The sequence below is a fragment of the Geotrypetes seraphini genome, chromosome 3, assembly GCF_902459505.1.
Source record: "Geotrypetes seraphini chromosome 3, aGeoSer1.1, whole genome shotgun sequence".
NCBI classification, from domain to species: domain Eukaryota; kingdom Metazoa; phylum Chordata; class Amphibia; order Gymnophiona; family Dermophiidae; genus Geotrypetes; species Geotrypetes seraphini.
In genome coordinates, this window is record NC_047086.1 from 41929510 (window position 1) to 41950472 (window position 20963).

The window sequence follows — 20963 nt, forward strand, 5'->3', positions numbered from 1 at the left end:
CAACGAAAGTTGAAGTCTCCTAAATCATTGGGAGGAGTCAACTTTCCTGATCTTTCTCTTTAACATAAGGCCTTCCTCTTGAGACAGGGAACTGAATGGTTGTATGAACCAGATGTTTCTCTTTTATCTAATTGGCTGAGGCTTAAACTCGTTTTACTGCGCCCTGTTCCCCCCTTAGACTCTTAGGCTCCACTCATCTCCAGAACAAACCTTGCAATTTTTTACTAAACATAGAAACATAGAAAATGACGGCAGAAAAGGGCCACGGCCCATCTAGTCTGCCCACTAATGACCCACCCCCTAACTACCTCCATGAAGAGATCCCACATGCCAATCCCATCTTTTCTTAAAATCTGGCACGCTGCTGGCCTCAATTACCTGTTGTGGAAGATTATTCCAGCGATCAACCACCCTTTCGGTGAAGAAATATTTTCTGGTGTCGCCATGAAATTTCCCACCCCTGATTTTCAATGGATACCCCCTTGTTGCCGTAGGTCCTTTAAGAAAAAAGAGATCTTCTTCCACCTCGATACGGCCCGTGACATATTTGAACGTCTCGATCATGTCTCCTCTCTCTCTGTGTTCCTCAAGTGAGTATAGCTGCAACTTACCCAGGCGTTCCTCATACGGGAGATCCTTGAGACCTGAGACCATCCTGGTGGCCATTCGCTGAACCGACTCAACTCTCCGCATATCTTTTTGATAATGCGGCCTCCAGAATTGTACACAGTATTCCAGATGGGGGTCTCATCATGGATCTGTACAACGGCATTATGACCTCGGGCTTACGGCTGATGAAACTTCTACGGATACAGCCCATGATTTGTCTAGCCCTGGATGAAGCTTTCTCCACTTGATTGGCAGTCTTCATGTCTTCGCTAATGATCACCCCAAGTCATGTTCTACTACAGTCCTTGCTAGGATCTCACCATTTAGGGTGTAAGTCCTGCATGGGTTTTTGCCGCCAAGGTGCATGACCTTGCATTTATTGGCATTGAAACTTAGTTGCCAAGTCTTTGACCAATGCTCCAGCAGGAGTAGGTCCTGCGTCATACTGTCGGGTATTGAGCTTTTATTGGGCACTGTGCTTTCATCTGTTGTGCTTTTGCCTACTATGTTGCATAGTTTGGTGTCATCGGCGAATAATGTAATTTTACCCTGAAGCCCCTCAGCCAAGTCTCGTACAAAGATATTAAATAGGATCGGGCCCAAGACCGAGCCCTGCGGCACTCCACTGATCACCTCCGTCGTATTGGAGAAGGTACCGTTTACCACTACCCTCTGAAGTCTACCTCTAAGCCAGTCCCTAACCCATGTGGTTAATGTTTCACCCAGTCCCATCGAACCCATCTTGCTCAATAACCTGCGGTGTGGGACGCTATCAGACGCTTTGCTGAAGTCCAAGTACACGACATCCAGGGACTCCCCTATATCCAGCTTTCTTGTTACCCAGTCAAAGAAGCTGATCAGATTTGATTGGCAGGACCTTCCCTTCGTAAAACCATGTTGATGGGGATCTCGCAGATTCTCCTCGTTCAGGATCGTATCCAATTGGCGTTTGATTAGTGTTTCCATAAGTTTACTCACTATCGATGTGAAACTCACCGGTCTATAATTCGCAGCCTCTGTCCTGCATCCCTTTTTGTGGAGTGGAATGACGTTAGCTGTCTTCCAATTCAACGGGACTCTTCCTGTACTTAGGGAAAGATTGAAGAGCGCGGATAACGGTTCCCCAGGACATCACTCAACTCCCTGAGCACCCTGGGGTGTAGTATGTCCTGTCCCATAGCTTTGTTCACCTGGAGTCTTGATAGCTCATCGTAGACACTGCTGGGCGTAAATTCGAAATTTCGAAACGGGTCTTCCGAGCTTTCCCTTGTCGGCAGCTGAGGGCTGGATCCCGGTGCCTCGCAAGTGAAGACCGAGCAGAAGTATTCATTTAAAAGTTTGGCTTTATCGGAGACCAATTCTACATAGTTCCCGTCGGGTTTCCTAAAGCGTACTATCCCATCTGTGTTTCTTTTTCTGTCACTAATGTACCTGAAGAAGGATTTATCGCTCAAATGGAGGAGAACCTTGCAAAGAACATCAATAATAATAATAATAACAGTTTATATACCGCAATACCGTGAAGTTCTATGCGGTTTACAAAAGCTTAGAGAAGGTACAGAATAATTGGACTTGAGAGCGGAAAGAGTGAGTGAGTAAGGGGAAGAGTAAGGGGGAGAACAGGTCAGTTGTCTAGATATTTCAGTAACAGGTATGCTTTTAGACGTTTCCTAAATTCTTCGTAAGTAGTGGGCAAGAGCAATTGCTCTAGGTCTTTACCCCATAGGGCCGCCCGGTGTGAGAGAAGGTGTTCGTGGTGTTTTTTTCAGTTTGCAACCTCTAACTGGAGGGGAAACGAAGTTTGAATGTGTGCTTCTCTACCAACAAACGCAAGAGAAGCACACATTCAAATTTCGTTTCCCCTCCAGTGGTCTATTGTTTCTCTACCAACAAACACAAGAAAAGCGCACATTCAAATTTCGTTTCCCCTCCAGTGGTCTATTGTTTCTTTGCCGTTTACTTACTGATTTGACGTAGCGATTGGTTGCTTCGTGTATGGTTGATTTCAGAGTTGACCATATTACCTCTACATTATCTGTTTCGGCTTGGTTTTGCAGTGCCCGATGGACGAAATTTCCCATGCTTTCGAAGTTTGTGCCCTTAAAGTTGAGGACCTTGGTGATGTGCTTGACTTAGTGAAACCTTTCCTGAAGTTGAACCATATCATGTTGTGGTCACTGGAGGCCAACGTATCGCCTACCGAGACCTCTGTGACATTTTCTCCGTTGGTATCAGGTCCCGTATCGCCCGATCCCTAGTGGACTCTAATACCATTTGTCTGAGTCTTGCTCATTTTATAGAGGTTAATAGCTTCCTGCTGCCGCTGGTCGTAGCTGAAAGTTTGTTCCAATCCACATCAATCATATTGAAGTCTCCTAACAATACTGTGTCTCCATGCAAAGTGATATTCTCAATGTCTTCGACTAATTCTATATCCATGTCCTCCTGTTGTCTTGGAGGTCTGTATACTAGTCACTTCTCTTCAGGTTCTTCAAGAATTGGATCGTGTCCTGGAACGCCCGTGGCTTCAATCTGCCTTTTGCCCTATCTGGAGAAACCCTAAACTTTTGATAGGGAAAAAACAATTTGTCTGGTCCTCTTGGATTGCTCATCAGATTTGGGACATTGCCTCGCTATGCCATTCTGATGGATCCTGGCTCACATTTCATGAACTACAATGTAAATATGACTTACCGGACTCTCACTTTTATCAATGGTTGCAGTTACGTTCGGTATTGCAAAAATCCAACCTTGACTTGAGGAATGCTAATCATTTAACCACATTACTCACTCTTTCCAACCAATTTCGAACATTGGGACACTCGGCATCCAAATATTATAAACTCCTTAAAGACATACATTATCCGCTCCCTCCTTCAGTGAAAAAATCCTGGGAGGATGTTATCGGTTGCTCTATTTCGGATCCAGATTGGTCCTCTTACCTGAAATCCGTTTTTCACTCACCCAGATAGGCTTCAATCACGCAAAGTCTATTCTTCCTCTGCCACAGAGCCCAATGGACCCGATTAAATCTCACCGAATTGATCCCACTTTTGTTAAAGAATGCTGGACATGTAAAAAGGACACCGGCTCCCTTAAACATCTATTATTTCTCTGTCCCTCCATACAAATTTTTTGGTCATCAATCTGGAATACTATCTGTTCTCTATTTCATATTAATAGAACCCTCTCTTACCAAATGCTGCTGCTTAAATCCTCTACTCTTCCTTCCTACTTATCACCAGACGATGCATACCTTTTTGATGTCCTCATATCTTTAGCCCTGAAAATCCTTCCCAGCTCCTGGAAGGATCTATCAAAGGTGTCCAGGGCCCAATGGTGGAACCTTGCTTGTTTGACTTACAGGTATGAGGCTTACTTAGCCAAAAAAGGTGACAGATTTCTGCAATTCTTGAGTAAATGGAATACTCTCAAACTCTACTTACAAGGCTCCGAGATATGATTTCTTTTTTCTTCTATCTTTCCTTTCTCTTCTTTCTTTCTTTAGTTCCTTCTCTTCTCCTGTTTATATCATGGAATCCAAGACCATTGTTCTACGAACGATATGTACTCCCTTTTTCTATGACCCTGTTACACTCATGTGAGATATTCTGTTTATATACTGTTAAGATTGTGAATCACAGATCTGTTTATTTCATTTGCCTTGCCAAGTATTTTCTTGTATTTACATCTCACATGGTTTGTTGTTATTGCATTCTCTGTATTTCTCTTGCTTTTACGAAATTTTCAATAAACCTTGACTTAAAACGATACATTTTTTTTTTCCAAGTGCCGACTTATGATAGTTTTTGGACATTTTAGAGTTTTTTTTAATTACGAGCCCCATAGATTATGCCCTGGAAGGTTGAAATGCTCTTTGTATATTGCCATTTCTGATTTTAAATTTACTTCCATTTATTCTTTTGGCAGGGACTGACCAACTTGACATATTTAGATGGAAGAAAGATACTGCTTGCAGATAATGGGATATATTTAATGAGAGAGAAAGAGAGTAGAAAAGAGCTTGGAAGTTGTAGGCAATATTGTTGAACCCTTTAACAGTCGTACCTGAGTAAGTATGGAGATAGAGATGTCTTCCAGATTTCTTTTTAGCAGAGCAAGGCTCCTTTGTTGGTGCCATCATTGTGTGGCTTGTGGCTTCTGTTGAGTATCCATTTGAGGTTAAGGAACTGTCAGTAGGAAAAGACAGAGCTATCACCAAAGGGTGGCATCATGGTCCAAGATAGTTTGTAGATCCTTGATAATATGAATTAGTGGTTTTAGGTGGAAAATGGAAAGGACACCTAGAGGTATTCTATTATTATTTTGTAATAGCTCTGTAGTAGATTGTTTCTGAGGCATTTCCTGCTTCTGTTGATCTGCTGTTTAACTTTATTGGGTGGGTATTATAAGCTCAAAAACAACAGATACAGCTCTTTGAGAGTTTCTCTCAGTGGTTGGGTAATATATGAATTATTGTTTGTTGTTTATTGAAAGCTGCTAATGACTGGGGGGGGAGGGAGAGTCAGTTCAGAGCGGTTTATATGAGCTTTGTAATGGTGTTACAATACATGAGCTTCTGTAAAGGTGTTACAATACAGAGTTTGCGTTTCCTGGGATGGTTTCAATACAGACATTATTAAACCTTAATCAATACTTGTGCTTTCGTAAAGGTGTTACAATACTGAGTTAGTGTTATGTAAGGCAGTTTGTGGAGTTAGATATAAAGAGGTCCTTATGTGCACTTTGTGTAGTTGCACAGTAATAATAATAATAATAATAATTTTATTTTTTATATACCGCCATACCCAGCGAGTTCTAGGCGGTTTACATCAATTCAAAAGGATCTACGTTATCTAGCAGATTTACAAACAAATAAAATAAAACAGTTCGGTAACAAGTAAAAACTGAAATTGACCGAGGATGGGGGAGGATTGTTGAAGACTTGGAAGAGAGGAGCAGAAAAAAAAAAAAAAAAAAAAAAAAAAAAAAAAAAGGGGGGGTGAATGTTGGGGGGGGAGAGGAAAAAGTGAGCGGGTAGGGCCATTAGAGGTCTTGTTTGCTGAAAAGGTAAGTTTTGAGAGATTTTCTGAAGTCGAAGTAGGAGGGGGCTTCGAGGATCATTTGGGCCAGCCATGTGTTGAGCTTGGCTGCTTGGTAGGCGAAGGTTTTGTCTATGAATCTTTTATAGTGGCAGAGTTTTAGTGAGGGGAAGTCTGTTCCAAGTTCAGGTTCCTGTTGGGATAGAAGTTGTTATATATCTGATGAAATTTCTATAGTGTTTCTTGTACATACATCCAGATAATGAAATTGCTATCAATAGATCACAGGATGTATGAGATATGAAAGTGTTTTTCTAAGTTATCCATGAAAATATTGACATATCATGAGACCATGCAGGTATCCATAGCAATGAAGCAAGTCACTTAGGGGCAAATTCTATAAGAAGCGCCCAAAAGTTTGGCGCCGAATTAGGCACCGTTCAGCGTGACCGAAGTACAATTAGGTGCTGTTTAGTGAATCACACTGAGCGGCACCTATTTTGGAAGCGCCCAATAAATAGGCCAGCTCTAGGCACAACTAAAACGTAGGCGCCCATGCGAGCGTTTAAGCGCGCTTAAGAGCAGTGACTCTGTAACAAGGCGCCCAACATGAAGCCACGCCCACACCTAACATGCATAGCGCCTATTTTTTTGAAGGCTGCCTAAATTTTTAGAGGTGCCTTGTTACAGAATCGCTCTTTCTTAATAGGCGCCTAAGTTTCAATTAGTGCTGATTAAAAAGCTTAATTGAGCTTGTTATTCAATTTAGATAGGCGCCAATCTAGTTTGGCACCTCCAAAAATAGGTGCCTAACATTAGGCGCCGGTTACAGAATTTGCCCCAGGAACATGAGCTTGTTTTGTGAGCCCACCACGACAGACAGGGAAAAATGCTTGAGTACCTGAATAAATTCATGCGAACCGTTCTGAACTTCCCTGGGAGAACGGTATAGAAAACTGAATAAATAAATAAATAAGTAGTAGTATACGAGGACACCAGGGCAGAATTTCATGCTCAGTTCAGCAGTAGTAGCATCTGGGCTGATAAAATGTGACAAAGCATTTGCCAAAGTCAAAAGGATGCTAGCTGCTTAGAGTGAGGCAGAGCTAGCAGAAAAAAGGGAGACGTTAATGCCCCTGTGAAAGTTTTTGGTGAGGCCCTCCACTTGGAGTACTTCTTCACCTTACTCCTCTGCCCACCAACCCTGCCAGCTGATTAACCATTCTCCTTAACTGTATCCATGACATCCTGTTTGTCTGTCTTGTCTGTTTAGATTGTAAGCTCTTTCGAGCAGGGACCGTCTTCTTTGTGACTCTGTACAGCACTATGTGTGGCTGGTAGCGCTATAGAAATAATTAATGGTAGTAGTGTGAAGAGTTTCAGTCTTTGGGAAGCAGAGCTGGGATTGTGATGTCATAATGCCTCATTCCACCAATAGGAGTCAACCTCATCAGTGATGTCACAATGGCTTGATTGTCCTGTACTCCCCTCTGCCCTCCAACCCAGCCAGCAGATTAACCGTTCCCCTTAATTGTATCCATGACATCCAGTTTGTCATACCTGTTTATATTGTAAGCTCTTTCGAGCAGGGACTGTCTTCTTACTCTTTGTGACTCTGTGCAGCGCTGCGTGCATCTAGTAGCACTATAGAAATAATTAATAGTAGTAATAATAGTACTGTGTTCAGTTTTGGAGGCTATATCTCACTAAAAATGTCCAAAAACTTGAAGAGGTTCAGAGGAAGGCAGTAAATAGGGTAATGGGTTTATGTCAAAAGTCCTGAATATGTAAACCTTAGGGAAAGAAAGTAAGACCATAGTTTGAGGTTTATTGTTAGCAAGGATATTTTAAAATTATTTTAAAATCTCTTAGATCTCTCACTATGCACTAATTTATTCCAATGGTAGTACCATTGCTGAAACCTTCTGCCCAATGTCTGGCGGCAGCCCAAAAAGCAAACAGGATGCTAGGAATTATTAAAAAAGGGATGGTTAACAAGACAAAGAATGCTATAATGCCCCTTTATCGCTCCATGGTGTGACCTCATCTGGAGTATTGCGCTCAATTCTGGTCTCCTTATCTCAAGAACGATATAGTGGCGCTAGAAAAGGTTCAGAGAAGAGCGACCAAAATGGTAAAGGAGATGAAACTCTCATATGAGGAAAGACTAAAACGGTTAGGGCTCTTCAGCTTGGAAAAGAGACGGCTGAGGGGTGATATGACTAAAGTCTTCAAAATCCTGAGTGGAGTAGAACGGGTACAAGTGGATCGATTTTTCACTCAGTCAAAAATTACAAAGACTAGGGGACATTTGATGAAGTTACAGGGAAATACTTTTAAAACCAATAGGAGGAAATTTTTTTTCACTCAGAGAATAGTTAAGTTCTGGAACGCGCTCCCAGAGGATGTGGTAAGAGCGTATGGCGTAGCTGGCTTTAAGAAAGGTTTGGACTAATTTCTGGAGGAAAAGTCCATAGTCTGTTATTGAGAAAGACATGGGGGAAGCCACTGCTTGCCCTGTATCGGTAGCATGAAATATTGATACACTTTGCGTAATGGCCAGGTACTATTGACCTGGATTGGCCACCTTGAGGACAGGATACTGGGCTAGATGGACCTTTGATCTGACCCAGTAAGGCTATTCTTATGTTCATAAGTTTTTCTAAAGTGTACTTCTTTCTGCTAATTCCATTTTGATAAATAGTTTATTACTTGTCTTTGAAAAACTGGTGAATGGCATGATTAAAAGTCACAGTAGGATGTGCATTATGGCATAATCGTAGATATTCAGATATTTTTCTAAGAAGCACAAAGAGCTTTCAAGTTCTGAGCAGTCAAACTTCCATTTATTGAAAGACCCGACATGATCTATGTTTCGGCATATCTGCCTGCATAAGGGGTCATTTAATGAAATCCATACAAAGAACAATGGAAAGAGAGTCAAACAGATAACCCAAATATTGACTCTCTCAACAATCAGTATTCAAAGTATAGCAAGAGTGAAGTCAATATTTGAAGATTTGCCCTCCATCCGTCCTATCAAAATATTGTCGTTCCTCCCTCTTCCCTACAACTATCTTACCCTATTGTATTTTATGTCTGTCTATATAATATATCCCCTTTCTTTATATCTTTGATTCCCCCATTTTGATTGTACGCCGCTCAGTATTTCAATGAATGGTGTATCAAAACATAAATAAACTTGAAAACGATGCACCGAAGCATGGTCTGTTAGGTCTTCCAATGGAAGTCTGACTGCTCAGAACTCGAAGGCCCCTTGTGTTTCTTTCGTGTGCTTCTTGGTTGTTTTGTACTTTGACTCCCTCCCTATTTTGACTATCAGATATTTTTCTAAGGCAGCTTAGAAAGAATGAGATGGAACACTTATCTCAAGGTTTTCATCATAAAACCACTGAGCTTACTGTTTGTTCTAGGATATTACCCGAATTCCTTGGTAGGTAGGCTCATATTTTATTTTTCTTGATGTGGTATTCTGTCTCTTATTGGGCTCTTTATACCATCTGAAATCACTTTATACTGTATGTTTTTCCATCTTAATTTCCAAACGGCATTTTCCTTTTTGTATTCTTTAAGAATAAATAGGCAAACTTGGGCATAGATATGAATCCATGTGTCATGGAGGAATTTTTGAATACTCCTTTCATTGTGCATTTGGTATTAATAATTTTGTGCAGTTCCACAGTTATTTTAACAATGCTTTCAACTCTATATTTTCTTTGGTTTAACAAAATACTTTTGAGCTTTATTTACAGACGTATTTACTGGTTTCCTTTTTGCAGTAAAAGGATTTACTGTACCTGCTAAAACGAGATTAAGCAGTCAATCGGATTCTCTAATTGAAAGAAAGATGCATAGATACCGGGCCCAGATATAGGTATATGCAACACTGAATTTACCAAATATGCAGGCCAAAGATGAGTCTGGTCTCCCCTAATTTAAAGGCATGCTTAATGTGGGGCTTTAAGTCCTTACTGTGCAATAATAGAGTAAACCACAAGATAGTATTACAGTATTCGGTGGTAATGTACCTGTTAGTAAACATGGTATCTCCCGCTAATTAGCTAATTCATGATCAGTTCAATAGCGCTGAATTTCTGGGGCGGGGGGGGGGAGGGAAGGGTGCATATTCTTACATATATCAAGGATGCAATTGATATTGAGCCTGGGTGTATCATGATGCCATTATGAAATATTTATTTATTCAATTTTGCATCCCATTCTCCCATGGTATCTCAGAACAGTTTTACATGAATTTATTCAGGTACACAGGCACTTTTCCCTGTCTGTCCTGGTGAGCTCACAATCTAGATCTAATGTACCTGGGCTAATGGGGGGGATTAAGTGACTTGTCCCAGGGTCACAAGGAGCAGTGTGTGTTTGAACCCACAACCTCAGGGTGCTGAGGCTGTAGCTTTAACCACTGCACCACTCTAGAAATCAAAATGAAGTAGAAGTGAGCCAAGTAGAGGACAATCAAGCCATTGTGACATAGTAAATTAGTAGATGATGGCAGATAAAGACCCAAATAGTCCATCCAGTCTGCCATCCAGTCAGTCCATCCAACCTGATTCAATTTAAATTTTTTAAATTTTTTCTTCTTAGCTATTTCTGGGCAAGAATCCAAAGCTCTACCTAGTATTGTGCTTGGGTTCCAACTGCCGAATTCTCTGTCAAAACCTTCAGCCCATCTACACACTCCCAGCCAAGAAGCCCTCCCCAGCACATCTTCCCCCAAGCGGCCATATACAACACAGACCGTGCAAGTCTGCCTAGTACTGGCCTTAGTTCAATATTTAATATTATGTTCTGATTCTAGATTCTCTGTGTTCATCCCATGCTTCTTTGAACTCTGTTACCGTTTTCCTCTCCACCACCTCTCTCGGGAGCGCATTCCAGACATCCACCACCCTTTCCGTAAAGTAGAATTTCCCAACATTGCTCTTGAATCTACCACCCCTCAATCTCAAATTATGTCCTCTGTTATTACCATTTTCCTTTCTCTGGAAAAGATTTTGTTCTACATTAATACCTTTCAAGTATTTGAACGTCTGAATCATATCTCCCCTGTCTCTCCTTTCCTCTAGGGTATACATATTCAGGGCTTCCAGTCTCTCATACGTCTTCTGGTGCAAGCCTCATTATCATTTTTGTCGCCCTCCTCTGGACCGCTTCAAGTCTTCTTACGTCCTTCGGCAGATATGGTCTCCAAAACTGAACATAATACTCCAAGTAGGGCCTCACCAATAACCAGTACAGGGGCATCAACACTTTCTTCCTTCTACTGGCTACTCCTCTCTTTACACAGCCCAGCATCCTTCTGGCAGCAGCCACTGCCTTGTCACACTGTTTTTTCGCCTTTAGATCTTCGGACTCTATAATCCCAAGGTCCCTCTCCCCGTCCGTGCATATCAGCTTCTCTCCTCCCAGCATATACAGTTCCTTCCTATTATTAATCCCCAAATGCATTACTCTGCATTTCTTTGCATTGAATTTTAGTTGCCAGGCATTGGACCATTCCTCTAAAGGATTTTGCAGATCCTTTTTCATATTTTCCACTCCCTCTTCGGTGTCTACTCTTTTACAAATCTTGGTATCATCTGCAAAAAGGCACACTTTTCCTTCTAACCCTTCAGCAATGTCACTCACAAACATATTGAACAGGATCGGACCCAGCACCGAACCCTGAGGACTCCACTACTCACCTTTCCTTCCTCCGAGCGACTTCCATTAACCACCACCCTCTGGCGTCTGTCCGACAGCCAGTTTCTAACCCAGTTCACCACTTTGGGTCCTAACTTCAGCCCTTCAAGTTTGTTCAACAGCCTCCAATGAGGAACCGTATCAAAGGCTTTGCTGAAATCTAAGTAAATTACATCCAGCATATGATCCAGCTCTCGGGTCATCCAATCAAAAAATTCATCATTGATGAGGTTGGCTCTTAGGCATTGGTGGAATGAGGTATTATGATGTCACAATACCAGCTCTGGTTATCAGAGGCTGAAGCTTTTCACACTATTTATTCATTCAATTTTCTATACTGTTCTCCCAGAGAAGCTCAGAACAGTTTACTTGAATTTATTCAGGTACTTAAGTATTTTTCTCTGTCTGTCCTGGTAGGCTCACAATCTATCTAATGTACCTGGGGCAATGGGGGGATTAAGTGACTCGAAAAATCTTCTATACAGGAATGAGAAAGAAAATCAAATCCAACTCCTATAACTTTCTCACTTATATGCAAGAAATAATTTTTTTTAGTTTCACACAACTTTATGGACTGTTTAGTTTCACAGAGGTTCTCCACTTCAGGCCATGAAAGTGAGGCTTGGTTTTGATTTTCAGCTGTGAACGTTTGTGATGTCGTGACGTCAGACCCATTTAAGAACAGCAGTTTCATCTCTGTCTGAGCAAGCGTGTGAATCAGTACGCTGATGTAAGCTGCAACATCATTGTTTAGTCTTTTTGCTAACTTATTTGTTGATCTTTTTTCAGATGCGGTCTAGAGCCCTGACGCAGCTTGTCTAGCAAAACGGCAGCTAGCCTAACTTTTGGTCGGTAGGACTGGCAGAGCCCAAAACACATTTTCAATATCATTGAACATTCTACCTACAAGCTAAGTAGTTTTGACTTTTCTGACACCATTTTGAAACATTTACTGTGTCTGCTGTAGGTAGGAGGGGGGGGGGGGGTCAAGTGCTGGTGAAGATCTTTTCCCTTTCTAGTGCAGTAATTGACATTATTACGCACAGGGTTCTGAGGCTCTCCCCTCATTCATAATTGATGTGCATGAAACTTTCAATGAAATTGTGGCATAAATAAATTATTTCTTGAATATAAGTGAGAAAGTTATAGGAGTGGGATTAAGTGACTTGCCCAGGGTCACAAGGAGCAGCGTGGGTTTGAACCCACAACCTCATTGTGCTGAGGCTATAGCTTTAACCACTGCACCATTCTATAAATCAAAATGTAGCATAAGTGAGCCAACTATAGGACAGTGAAGCCATTGTGACATCACTGATGAGGCTGGCTCTTAGGCACTGGTGAAATGAGGCATTATGATGTCACAATACCAGCTCTGGTTATCAGAAGCTGAAGCTTTTCACACTATTTATTCATTCAATTTTCTATACCGCTCTCCCAGGGGAGCTCAGAACGGTTTACATGCATTTATTCAGGTACTCAAGCATTTTTCCCTGTCTGTCCTGGTGGGCTCACAATCTAGATCTAATGTACCTGGGCTAATAGAGGGATTAAGTGACTTGCCCAGGGTCACAAGGAGCAGTGTGAGTTTGAACCTACAACCTCAGGGTGATGAGGCTATAGCTAGTGTAAGTCAGCATGGCATACTTAAGTTTGGGCATGACCATTTATGCCAGAATGATTTTTGATATGGCTGTTTTCTCTCTTTTTTGTAGTTATCCCCTGTATCTTTGACCCTTGATAAATCCGGAGATTCGGGCGAAACGGGTCCCGTCGGGGATGGGGATTGATTAAACAGACATAACTGCAAACTAAGATAAGTCGTTGCATTAAGAAAACTTTTACATGAGAAATGATTATAATCATATTTATTTATTATTGATAAAACAAAGTTGAAATACCAACATAAAAAACAAAAAAAAATAAAAACTATACGTTAAAAATAGAGAATTACTCAGAGGTTTTTTGAGTCAATGATAGACACCGGAACCCCATATATATATGGATGTAGATTATCCTTAGTGGATGGTTCATGGGATTACTGAGACTCTTTTTCCTCTGCTTTAATTACCTATCTTTGACTTACACGAGAGTGTTAAGGTTTGTGTTATTATCTATAGATTTACTCTCGATCCTCTTTCTGTGAGTTATTCCCAGATATTGCCCATGCTCCACCCAATTATTTGCCTTATAATGTAGAATGGCACTTCATACATAATCTATTCTATTCTATTTACTCATAACTACTCTAAGATATGCATAAATGGATTTCCTTAAATTCCGTTTAATTTAATCTTGGATCTTATATGAGGACTTGAGCGAGATCTAAGATGGAATAATTATTGGAATGTATGTATTATGTTGGATGTTTTCTTTATTTCTTGGACCTTGCTTTCTGTACAAGTTTTACTTGATTGATTATATTTGAAAGTGTATAAATAAATAAATAAATAAAAAAAGATATGCATAAATGCACATCTAGGTACCTTCCAAGGTCACAAGAACACAAGAATAGCCCCACTGAGTCAGACCAATGGCTCGTTCTCATGGTGGCCAATCCAGGTCACTAGTACCTAGCAAAACCCAAGGTGTAGCAATATTCCATGCTACCAATACAGGGCAAGCAGTAGCTTCCCCCGTGTCTTTCTCAATAACAGCCTATGGACTTTTCCTCCAGGAACTTGTCCAAACCTTTCTTAAAACCAGCTACGCTATCCGTTCTTACCACATCCTCTTGCAACACGTTCCACAGCTTAACTATTCTCCGAGTGAACACACATTTCCTCCTATTGGTTTTAAAAGTATTTCATAAGAACATAAGAATTGCCGCTGCTGGGTCAGACCAGTGGTCCATCGTGCCTAGCTGTCAGCTCATGCAACGGCCCCCAAGTCAAAAACCAGTGCTTTAAATGAGTCCAGCCTCACCTGCGTACGTTCCAGTTTAGCAGGAACTTGTCCAACTTTGTCTTGAATCCCTGGAGGGTGTTTTCCCCTATAACAGCTTTCAGAAGAGCATTCGTTTTCTACCACTCTCTGGGTGAAGAAGAACTTCCTTACGTTTGTACGTAATCTATCCCCTTTCAACTTTAGAGAGTGCCCACTCGTTCTCCCTACCTTGGAGAGGGTGAACAATCTGTTTTTATCTACTAAGTCTATTCCCTTCAGTATTTTGAATGTTTCGATCACGTCTCCTGTCAATCTCCTCTTTTCAAGGGAGAAGAGGCCCAGTTTCTCCAATCTCTCACTGTACAGCAACTCCTCCAGCCCCTTAACCATTTTAGTCACTCTTCTCTGGATCCTTTCGAGTAGTACCGTGTCCTTCTTCATGTATGGCGACCAGTGCTGGATGCAGTACTCCAGGTGAGGGCGCACCATGGCCTGGTACAGCGGCATGATAACCTTCTCTGATCTGTTCGTGATCCCCTTCTTTATCATTACTAACATTCTGTTCGCCCTTTTTGCCGCTGCCACTGCACATTGCGCAGACAACTTCATTGACTTGTCAATCAGAACTCCCAAGTCTCTTTCCTGGGAGGTTTCTCCAAGTACCACCCCTGACATCCTGTATTCGTGCATGAGATTTTTGTTGCCGACATGCATCACTTTACACTTATCTATGTTGAACCTCATTTGCCATGTTGATGCCCATTTCTCGAGCTTGATTATGTCACGTTGCAGATCTTCGCAATTCCCCTGTGTCTTCACTACTCTGAATAACTTTGTAGTGTCCGCAAATTTAATCACCTCACTCTTCGTAACAATCTTCAGATAGTTTATAAAGATGTTGAAGTGCACGAGTCCAAGCACTGAGCCCTGTGGCACCCCACTGGCGATGCTCTTCCAGTCCGAGTATTGTCCATTTACCCCCCACTCTCTGTTTCCTATGCTCCAGCCAGTTTTTAATCCACGTATTTCACCCTCGATTCCATGGCTCGCAATTTTCCGAAGTAGTCGTTCATGTGGAACCTTGTCAAACGCCTTCTGAAAATCCAGATATACAATGTCGACTTGGTCGCCCTTGTCTACGTGCATGTTTACTCCATCAAAGAAGTGCAGCAAGTTTATCAAACAAGATCTGCCTTTGTTGAAACCGTGCTGGCTGGTCCTGTAACTTCATCGAGTGTCCCCTAATCTTTGTAATTTTTGACGGAGTGAAAAATTGATCTACTTGTACCTGTTCTACTCCACTCAGGATTTTTGTAGACTTCAATCATATCTCCACTCAGCCGTCTCTTTTCCAAGCTACACTTCCGTCTTATATTAGGGGAGAGCTGTGTCAAGGAGTGGTTACACCCAGTGGGGGAAACTCAGTTAATGGCACTCAAAGTTAGGCACTGGGAAGATCTGCATTAAACTAGTATTCTATAAAGGGCCACACAAAGTGCCCTTTATCAAATACTAGCTTTTTCATAGCTAACTTTGGATGCCAGTTAATGACTGCCAAAAGCTGGTGCAAATGCTGGCACCCAATTGTTGGGCACGCAAATGATAGCATTGTATAACATTGCGCCTAACTTCAGGGAGAACCCCGTGATCCAAACCATGCCCCTCCCATGGTCACATCCTTTGGAGTTACACGCTACGAAACTTAATCGTGGATTTTATAGAATAGCATCTAAGGCAGATGCGGACATAACTGATTGTTGATGGCTCATTGACTAATTAATTTATATGCAGACCTGCAATCAGTGCCCAAATTTGAATGCCCAACTTTGGGCAACCTATATATATAAGAACATAAGAATAGTCTTACAGGGTCAGACCAATAGTCCATCAAGCCCAGTAGCCCATTCTCATGGTGGCCAATCCAGGTCACTAGTACTTGGCCAAAACCCATGGAGTAGAGTTCCTATGAGGGTCGGGAACAGCACAGAGTGTTCAGCACGCCGGCCAGCGCTAAAATCCACTTCCATGGTTTTATAAAAGGGGGGGGGGGGGAGAAACAAAGATTTTTTTTTTTTTTTTTTAAACATGATTTCGTGTCGTGAATGGTTTGAGGTTTGTAGCTCAGATCCAAATTACAATGCACCCCCCAATGTTGTGGTTTCAGAAAGAAGCGGTATTGACTTGCCACCTGTCTCTGGTAAAACTCTTAAATCTGAGTGGCTATGAGACAACCACATTGCCGAGGACTTGTCGGCATTTAAAATCAGATGATGCCAGAGACTTTCGCTATTAAACTTTTGCTATTAAACAGAAAATTCACCAGTGGTTGGCTCTTATTTTCCTTCTGGTTTTCTTTTTGTTTTTGCTTGGCACCAGTTTTACATCTATTTTGAAAAACTTACAAAAACTTAAGAAGTTTATACAACTCTCTGATAAAAAAAAAAAAATAATAATAATTCAAGCATACAGGAGAAAGATCACTTTTATTAAAATGCAGTAAACCCTTGTGAATTTGCGGTTCGCAAATCGTGAACTCAGTAATTCTTGGTATTTTCTGACCGCCTCTTCCTAGTACTAAAGTCATGGTTACACCAATCAGGAGCTGCTTTGATATGCCAGATGGCATGTCAAAGCAGCTCCTGATTGGTGTAACCATGACTTTAGTGCCAGGAAGAGGCGGTCGAAAATGTGCCCAGCTTCGTAAGTACAATTTAAGCACCCGCCGGTGCTCCAGCTGCCCTCTCCTGCCTTCAATCAGCTGAAAAACCGTATTTGCGTTTTTTTTAAATTCACGTGGGTTCCTGGAATGGAACCCCCGTGAATTTGGAGGGAGTACTGTACTGTTTTTGAATTCCAGTAATACTTTTTGCACATTCTCAGGAGTTTCTGCTATGATGTCATAGATGCATGATTAAATAAATGTTTGATTTTGAATCACCAATTGATCAGTATATACTATGGGAAAATAATTTTTATGAAAAATCCTTACGTCAGAGTGCATTTTCATGTGGTTTCAGTTAATTCCTGCTTCTATAATAAAATGTGTTTACAGGATACGATATTGCATGTCCTGCCGGGAACATCTTTCAGCTTATATTTCTGGATACTTTAGTACCTGAAGCCAACATCAAAGACTAGTGATCTGGTTAAAGGAGAAAACACCCTATAATTTGCTACTGCTTCACCAACCTTTGAAATTCAAGCTTTTGTCAAAAGCTATATTCATTTAGAAAGAGAATCTCTTCTTGAAAAAAAAATGTTTAGTCCACAAGAAAATAAACACTGACTAGACATTGCACCTCGTGCAAAGTTTTGTACAGTTAAAGGAAGGATTTGAACACCTATTATCTGTATTGTATATGTTTTGTAAGAAACTTGCTTACTGGTTTTAGCACCAATCAGTTTGTCTGGAACATGTCTAGACGCATCAGTAAGGGTATAACACAGAAGGAGGTGACTAACATACGACAAGCCAGTAGGAAAAAGGAGGTATTGATGTCTCTGTATAAGACTATGGTGAGACCTCATTTAAAATATTGTGTACAATTCTGGAGGCCGCACCTTCAAAAAGATATAAAAAGGATGGAGTCGGTCCAGAGGAAGGCTACTAAAATGGTGTGTGGCTTTCATCATAAGGCATATGGGGACAGACTTAAAGATCTCAATCTGTATACTTTGGAGGAAAGGCGGGAGAGGGTAGATATGATAGAGATGTTTAAATACCTATGCAATATAAATGTGCATGAGTCGAGTCTCTTTCATTTGAAAGGAAACTCTGTATTGAGAGGGCATAGGATGAAGTTAAGAGGTGATAGGCTCCAGAGAAATCTGAAAAAACTCTTTTTTTTAACAGAAAGAGTGGTAGATGCGTGGAACAGTCTCCCAGAAGAGGTGATGGAGACAGAGACTGTGTCTGAATTCAAAAGGGCCTGGGATAGGCACGTGGGATCTCTCAGAGAGAGGAAGAGATAATGGTTACTGTGGATGGGCAGACAGGATGGGTCATTTGTCTCTTATCTGCCATCATGTTTCTATATTTCTAAGCCAAACAAGAAAGTCCACAAGTAAGGTGAATAAGGGAATAAGAGGTTGAAAACATAGACAACTGCAATTTCATTCATTCATTCATATAACTTGCCTGATCTTCACTGGTTACCTGTTTCTGCTCGGATCGAGTTTAAAGTGCTTTGTTTGATTTACAAACTGAGACATGCTCAACAGCCAGCAGTGATGAAGTAATCTTTTAAATCCTTATCAGCCAATTTGGACATTATGTTCTGACGAGCAACTCTTTGTAGAGGTGCCATCTTTGAAATAAGTTAGATTAGGGTGTCATCGCCTTTCAAGGCGTGTTGTGGAACGCCCTGCCCCTTTAAGCAAAGAGAGTGCCATCCTTATTATAATAATAATAATTTTATTCTTATATATCGCCATCTAGGCGGTTCACAACAAGGTAAGCTAATACACGGGATACAGATAAAATACAAATTAGACTAATGGACTTAAAAACAGATAAAGACAGAATGCATTTACAATATAATGCAGAAAATACCGGTATGGCAGGGAAAGAAGTAATACATTTAAGCTTCAGGAAATTAATTAAAATAGTCTTATTACTCAGTTTAATCTGATGCCAGTATTATTGTTCCAAGACGAAGTTGATTTTTTAATGTTGATTTATTATTTGTTCAAGGTTATTGTTTTACTGTGAAGTATGTTTTAATTGTGAATGTTTTTTTGTGACTCGCACAGAATTGTAAGATGTCACGAATAAGAAATGTTTAAATCAATCAATCAATCAATCATTTTTTTAAATTTATTTATTTCAACATTTATTTTCTGCTCTATCTATAATATTCTAGGTGGATTACAAAAGATATGTTCATAATTTTAAAAACATACTACATCCCTCACATTTACAAGTATCTTTACAATATGTGAAATGTATCAGGCCGTTCAAGAAATGTAATCGAATACCCTTTATACAAGGGGCCACTGATAAGTTTTGAGGCCAGCCAACAAAGTTGGGGCAGTCTCCATCAAGGGATATACAGGCAGTCCCCGCTTTAAAAATGCCCAACTTATGTCATACTCGCACATATGAACCAGGGTCCTGCCTCTTCCTTCCAGTGTCAACGCATCCTTTCGTCCTCCCTTCCTTTCCAAATGTGACCCTCCGCCTCCCTTCCCTGTCCCAACGTGCCCTCATCATCTTTCCCTCCATTCTGCATCCCAAATTCATGCCTCTTGCAGTTGTTTACCTTCTCTGGCCAGCTCTCTCCTCCTAGTGGCACTTCTCTTTACAAAACCTTCCCTCACATCAAAGGGACGGCTTCCAGGTCAACAGCGAGCTGCGTGCAGGAACCAGGGGCTGTGGCTTCGCAAAAACAAGTGCCACTAGGAGGAGAGAGCTGGCCAGAGGAGGTAAACACCCACAGGAGGCACGAAGGGTCAGGATGCCGGGTCAGCCGTGTGCACGACCCACAGCCAAGGCTTTGCAAAGAGAACCGCAATGGGAGGAGGGAGCTGGCCAGAGGAGATAAACACCCAAGGAAGGCACAAATTTGGAACACAGAACGGAGGGAAAGATGATGAGGGGCGCACTGGGACACAGAAGAGAAGAGGAGGGTTGTGTTTGGACTGGAAGGGAGGAAGAAGGGGCGCATTGGCACAGGAGCTGAGAACTTTTCAAAGGCCCCTCTACATGGATGGTTTATGTTTCATTAAAATTCCACTAAAATTCATTATCCAAGGGGAAGGAGATGCTTAATATAGATACTGAGGCATCAACTACCCAGTGTGGTCTCAGAAGGACAAAGGCATCAGGAAAATCAGAATCCTATCCTCCATGGACTTCTGCTCCACCCTGCAGGCTATACCTCCACAAGAGATGTTCTACAAACTGGGGAAGGGGAGGGTGCCTTTCCTGGGCCCCCCTGAAGCAGCATCACATGGAGATAGCAGAGATTCTGAGGCACCATCTCTGGGACACTTATTTCCTTTTGTTCTGCTCATAACAAAACCCTTCACAAACAAGACACCATTATTTTGATGGCTTTGGGAAATCCACTGCTTATTCCTAGGATAAGCAGCATAGAATCTGTTTTACTATTTGGGATCTAACTAGGTACTTGGGACCTGGGTAGGCCACTGCTGGAAACAGGATACTGGGCTTGATGGACCTTCGGACTGTCCCAGTATGGTAATTCTTATGTTCAATGAAAATCTTTACTTGACTCAGCACTAGGGTTACTAGATTTTCCGGAACTAAAATCCGGATCCATGGCCCTGCCCAGTTCTGCATGAGTCAGGCCTCGTTCCACCCCCCACCCCTATCCCCGCCCCATCCTCACCCCCTTCAACCCGTTTAATTGTTGGGAGGGCATCTGCATATGTGCTGGTGTGACCCGATGATGTCACATGCTTGCACGCAGGCACGTGATGTCACCGCATTGCATCCATGCATGTGAAGATGCCGTCCCGACGTCGCTCCTAGCTGGAAGCTTTTTAAAACCCGGACAAAATGCCGGGTTTTGAAAAACCACCCGGATATGTCCTCTAAAAGGAGGACATATCTGGGGAAATCCAGACATCTAGTAACGCTTCTCAACAAGGGTCATGTTTCAGCTGAATGTCCTACATCAGGAGTCTAATACATGAACATATAAACAATAATATCACAACTAAACAAAATTGTTATGACAAGAT